The sequence below is a fragment of the Myotis davidii genome, unplaced genomic scaffold (genome assembly GCF_000327345.1).
Source record: "Myotis davidii unplaced genomic scaffold, ASM32734v1 scaffold924, whole genome shotgun sequence".
NCBI classification, from domain to species: domain Eukaryota; kingdom Metazoa; phylum Chordata; class Mammalia; order Chiroptera; family Vespertilionidae; genus Myotis; species Myotis davidii.
The window spans coordinates 671777-678402 of NW_006294764.1; the positions used below are offsets into that span (position 1 = coordinate 671777).

The window sequence follows — 6626 nt, forward strand, 5'->3', positions numbered from 1 at the left end:
ATCGCATAACAGCAAAATCGCATAACAGCCGAGCATACACCCAGCAGCGCTGCTGATGCCTGAACGGTATGTGGAATGAAGTGGGCGGGCATCGGGAGGCCACTATGGCACGGGACAAGCACTATGGGTAGTCTATCTGAAGTGTACCTGGCGTATAAGACGACCCCCCACTTGGAGGCATATTTTTCAGGGCCAAAAAATCGTCTTATACGCCGGCAAATACGGTAGTAGGTTTTTAATGTTTGGTGGATGGATCTTCCTCAGGACAATCCTGCTAATTAGGTGGCAGCAAATGATCTCTGCTAGTTGGATAGCAGCACATTTATCTGCCTTGGGTAAATGCTCCAGCTTTAGTCCAGTCAGGTAGATTTTTCAAAAAGGAATATTACAGTTGAAATTTTCTTCAGAGCCTCTCAGAATATGGGTTTGAACCACTGTACAGAGATAAGCTTGTTTGGTTGCAGATCAATACATTGATAATTCAAAGTAAACTAAAATAAAAGCAAGCATTTTGTATTCTTCTTACTGTTATGATCAGGTGAGGCTACTGTAGCTCACTAGAATCAGCAAGATTTGGGAACAGGAACTCTGGGTAGAGTGAGTGGTAGGTATTGCCTAGTGCTGCTCCAGAATATGCTCTGTGTGGACACGTTTATGTGTATCTGTGCCTGAGTTGGTATCATCAGAGCCAATAGGGGATATATGGAAAGAACCATTCTTTTAGCCTAGACAAGTCCTATCTTTTAGGATCCAACTGAGATGTTACTTCCTCTCTGAAATTTTCCAAACTCCTCAGGCAGAGTCAGTTTCTACTTTCATACCCTTAGTATTTATTTCTGTTAAAGGCCTATTGGTATTATTTTCTTGCCTGTGTGTCTTTCACTGTTATTCTTTAAAGTATAATCTGAGTGTTATTTTTATATGTTTACTATGTGCTAAGCATTCTTCAGTCACTGGGGGATATAATGTTGATGTAAATGAACTGGTTCTTATTCTCATACTAGAGGCGCGGTGCATGAATTCGTGCACAGATGGGGTCCTGCTCCCAATCGGAGTGGGGGAGGCCAATTGGGGCCAGGCCAGCCGCAGGAGGTTGTGATAGCAATCGGTCATTCTGGTTGCTTGGCTTTGTTTTGTTTGTTTGTTTTGCTTTTCTTTTTGGACTTTTAATTTCTTTATTGATTAGGTATTACATATGTATCCTTATTCCCCCATTAGCCCCCCATTAATGCCCTCACCCCCCTGTTGTCTGTGTCCCTTGGTTAGGCTTATATGCATGCATACAAGTCCTTTGGTTGATCTCTTCCCCTTACCCCCACCTTCCCCTACCTTCCCTCTGAGGTTTGATGTTCTGATTGATGATTCTCTATCTCTGGATCTGCTTTTGTTCATCAGTTTATGTTGTTCATTATATTCTATAGATGAGTAAGATGTGATATTTATCTTTCTCTGACTGGCTTATTTCACTTAGCATAATGCTCTCCCATTCCATCCATCTTGTTGCAAATGGTAAGAACTTGTTTTTTACCACAGCATAGTATTCCACTGTGAAGATGTACAGTTTTCTAATCCATTCATCTACTGATGGGCCAGTTTTTTAATCCACTCATCTGCTGATGGGCACTTAGGCTGTTTCCAAATCTTAGGTATGGTGAATTGTGCTGTTATGAACATAGGGGTGCATATATCCTTTCTGATTGGGGTTTCTAATTTCTTGGGATATATTCCTAGAAGTGGGATCACTGGGTCAAATGGGAGTTCCATTTTTAGTTTTTTGAGGAAACTTTTCAATCGTTGTTTTTAAGCTTAATATTTTTGTTCAGCTGCTTTGGAGAACTATGAAGAAATACAAAATCACCTTACCCAAGAGTTTTGAGTGGGTAATTTTGTTATTTCTTATTGGCTGAAATCTCCCTTATGTTGACATTGCAAAGACACTGTGCACTGACAGAGGACAGGAAAAAGTGTTGTCTTCACAGCCCTCTAAAAACTTAGGAAGGCAAATGACCATTTCCTGTAAAGTACAGAATAGTATAATAAATAACAGCAACAGAGGACCATAAAGCCCCACATGTGCCGAAAAAAAAGCAAGTTTGCAAATATTTAAGTGAGAATAACAGCCTATATAATAAACAGGGAATATGCAAATTGACCGTCACTCCATCACGAAGATGGCTGCGCCCACCGTGGAGATGGGGGAGGGCAGGTTTCCGTAACACAGGATGGCTGCTCGTTTTCGTAACGAGCCTTAACGAGCAATCAGCAGGGACCGGAGATGGGGGGGGGTGTTTCCGTAACACAAGATGGCTGCTCGTTTTCATAACGAGCCTTAACGAGCAATCAGCAGGGACCTGAGGCTGCAAACCCCACCCTCACCACCATGGGACCTCAAGCCCTGTAGGGCTTGATGGGGGACTTCAGGCCACGCCCTCCACCCGACTTGATGGCCCCCGGTGCCAGGCTGGGGGCCCTGAGGATGTGCTTGGGGACCTGAGGCTGTGCCTGCCACCCGGTGGGGCTTGATGGGGGACCTGACGCTGCACCCCTCACCCTGCGGGGCTTGACGAGGGCCCTGAGGCTGCACCTCCTACCCGGTGGGGCTTGATGGGGGACCTGAGGCTGTGCCTGCCACCCGGTGGGGCTTGATGGGGGACCTGAGGCTGTGGCCCCCCCAAGCCCCCCCCCTGCTTGGGGTTTCACGAGACCTCAGGCTGTGCCCCCTGCCCTAGCACCAGGCCAGGGGACCTGAGGCCACGCCCCCTGCACAGCAGGGTGTGAGCCGCGGGTGTGTGGGGACTTGACTCTGGGCCCTGCAGCGCGCCCCAGACTCTGACAGGAGGAAGATTTTCATATACATTTTACTAATTTTCTTTCATCTCTGACACTTCTATTATAGAGAAAGGGCAAATAGCAATATTAAAATATTTTCTCTAATTAATCCCCCTTTAATGTGCATGAATTTCGTGCACCAGGCCCCTAGTCATATAATAAAGAAAAAGTAAACTGCCTAAGTGTCCAGAATTCAGCCTCCACAGCATACATCCATTTTCAAGCCATTTCAATGAAGACTTTTCTTACAATAAACAAACAAACAAAAATGATGAAAGTTCTATTTACTATGTTGGAAATGCAAAATAAAGAAATAAAACTGCTAATTCCATAAAATATTTGAAACTAATTTTGTTTTCATAAATACATAAAATGGTGTTGGTGTTTATCTCTTTTTAAAATTTCAATCGCCATTCATTCTTACTGTTTAAAAAAAAAACCACACACATTCAAACTAATGTCAACCTTTAAGAATAAACTTTGGAATATTTAAAAAATCATGTTTGGAAAAATGAGCCACATTTTTCATTGCCAGAATTATGCTTTGTCCTTGGTAGAATCATCTTTGTTCCTTCTTTTTACGTCCCAATGATAAACCCTGACCCTATTGACTTCAGTGGCAGTCAATGGATCTCAATGAAAGTCAAGGTCTTCCTTAAGAGAATCCAGATTCTTTGTGGCAGTGGGTAAATTCTTTTTCACTGATGCCTGAGCTTCATCAATATCATATTCGAGCATTACATTAGCCCCCAACCACAGACACACTTTATTGGCAGGAGGAACTGGAGCTTTGCCATACAGGTTACCTGCAGTAAGAATCTGGTCTCCACTGAATTGGTGGACTCCTTCTTCTGCATGTATTTCCAAATTTCTAAAGTCTGCTTAATTTCAGGAATCTGACCCTTTAGGCTCCTTTTCTTTTGAGCAAGGTTGAGTTCCATAAACTTATACTTGGGGTACTGTTCATCCAACTTCTTTAGCACTGTATTCACAGTCTCATTCCCAGGCTGTTTCATGTAGGAATCCACATCTTCCACAAACACAGCCTCAGGAATCCCCAGGTGGAGGCACCGCCCGTTCCTGAATCAAGTTCCCCTAAACCACAGCCATGTCTAGCCTTGCTTGGCTTTTATATATGTAGATGGATGTGGTGGGAAGGGGAAGGGTGCTCAATAAATGTTTGTTAGAAATAACCTGAATTGATAATTCTTATGTGGAGAACTGAGTATCCACTTATCTGTCCTTTTGGCAATTTTTTTAGGGTGTTGGCATATGATTTCTTGCATATGTAATGTTGTTTAGTAAACATACATTTATCTATTGAGCGCTTTCTAGGAAAAGAAGTCTTTTTAATGAAATCAAGTATCAAACACAAATGAAATGGCAGGAACTCTGTTCTAATATTTTATTAAATCATGTAGAGAAGAGGCAGGTTTTGGTGTAGGTGAAGTTGAGGGACAATCACTGAGGGGTATTGAAGTATCTAAAACGTGGCTGATATTATAGTTTTCTGAACTTGAAAGTTTAAAAGAACAATAAGAAATGGAAAGTGTAAAAACTTCTCTTTCTGGTAAGTTATGCAAATATATTGCCAGTGCCCTGGGTTGTTTTGTAGGGCTGCCCAAGGGAGTGGTCTGGAAGAAAAAGACAGCGAAGCAGCTGTTATTCTCATCCGGGAAAGCTGAATGTGCTAGTGCAGTTGCTCTTGTCTCTGCTTCCCTGATTTGCTCAGAGGACATACCAGCTGAGTCTGCACTGGGAGTTGCTATGGGGAAGTAAACGTTCCAACTAATGGGCACACCGTGTGTAGCAACTTAGAAATCTTCCTTGTTGGCAGATCTCAAACTTCCTTTCCTCATAGATGCAAAAGGTCTTGAGACATTGAGAAGTTGTGGTTTCTGAGGCCCAGAGACTTATCAACCCCACCAGAGTATTCACCAAAGGCCAGCAAGAGAGATTGGTTGTAACAATAAACTTCGTTTGGTTTCCGTCTCTGGTTTGTACTTTTTCCATTTTGCCTGGAAAATTCAGAGCCTAGCTAGTGTGATTCCTCACCTTGTCTCACCTTTCTTCTCTGCTCTCCATCCTCTGGCTTGGTCTCTGAATTTCTCAGGCCTTCAGAGACATGGCTGAAGAGAGTAAATGTGTTTCTCTGAACCAGAATCCAAAGTTCTGGCTTAGTCTGGCCTACAGATAGTGCACATACAGACAGCCTTTACGTCAGCTTTTCTGCATGGCCTCAGACAGGAAACCTGAGTGACTCCTGAAGTCAGGCCTTCCATGTTACAGTGTCACCCTGCCAAACAAGTGAACCACCACCCCTTCAGATCTTTCTGATTCTCAGAGCTAAAGGAATCTGTCTGCATGATTAGGTATCAGCTTTATTGCTCCCATGTAGCTTGGAGTTTGCAGGTTCAGTTTCTTTTTAGCAAATGAGCACTTCATATGTGAGCGACAGACAGATTCAACTGCAGTGAATAAATGAAGGAAGGCATTGTGCTAATGCCATCAGTATGCCTCATTTTGAGATTTCCAAAGATGGATTATCAAGCAGGATGAAGCAGATCGGCAGGTTTTCCTTTTGAGAAGTTAGGTGTATTTTTAGACATTCTCTCTGCCTTGCCAAACCTGATCCGCCTCATCCAAGGATCTGAAGTGCTGCATCGTGCTGCCCCCAACTGGTTCTTTTGGTGCTTACATTACCACATCAGAAAAATCTCAGATTATGTGGCACTTAAATTTTTTTAAAATATATTTTTATTGATTTCAGAGAGGAAGGGAGTGGGAGAGAAAGATAGAAACATCAATGATGAGAGAATCATTAATCAGCTGCCTTCTGCAGGCTCCCTACTGGGGACCAAACCCACAACCCAGGCATGTGCCCTTGACCAGAATCAAACCCGGGACCCTTTAGTCTGCAGGCCAGCGCTCTACCCACTGAGCCAAACCGGCTAGGGCTTAAATTTTTTTTAAGCACTTTCATATATTTGTATTAGATTCTCGTAATAACATTGTGAGTTATATGGATCAGAAATGATCACACCTACTTTATAGGTGGGAAAACTGAAGGATAGCTTTATTAGTTGACTTGTCCAAAGTTAAATGACTATTAAAAGGCAGAATTCGCTCTAGCCAGTTTGGCTCAGCGGATAGGGTGTTGGCCTGTGGACTGAAGGATCCCAAGTTCGATTCTGGCCAAGGGCACATGCCTGGGTTGCGGGCTCGATCCCCAGTGGGGGGCGTGCAGGAGGCAGCCAATCAGTGATTCTCTCTCATCATTGATGTTTCTATCTCTCTCTCCCTCTTCCTTCCTCTCTGAAATCAATAAAATAAATATATTTTTTTAAAAAGGCAGAATTGGACTAAAATTCAGATCTCTTGCCCTCGATCCTATTAAGTTCCCTGGTCTTTTGTAAATTCAGTAATACCCCCCATAGTAGGTATTAAGAGCTTTATTTAGACTTGGAGGAATTTACCCCCTTTTCTCCCTTGGAAGGAGGAGGGAGATAATACCAAATCATGTGAGGTTTGAATAAATTCATTAACCTAATTGGCAAAAACCTTTGAGCTCCTGTTTTGCATGAGGCTCTCTGATTTGGGTGCTGTGGTCTCCTACCTCTGAGGTGTAATGTAGTGGTAAAGTATATGGATGCTGGAGCCAGGTTGCCTGGGCTTGAACCCTGGCTCTGCTCTTTTTTTTTTTTAAATTTAATTAATTAATTGATTAATTAATTTATTTTTTGTATACATATATATTATTTATTGCTTAAAGTATTACAAAGGGTATTACATATGTG

General features: G+C 42.7%; 1 protein-coding gene and 1 pseudogene across 5 annotated transcripts in view; one reads left to right on the top strand and one right to left on the bottom strand.

The window, feature by feature from the left end:
* The window catches only part of TESK2 (testis-specific kinase 2), a 108463-nt gene that overhangs the window by 87600 nt on the left and 14237 nt on the right, over nt 1-6626 (top strand). The window lies entirely within an intron of this gene.
* LOC102774011 lies at nt 3367-5907 on the bottom strand (annotated as a pseudogene).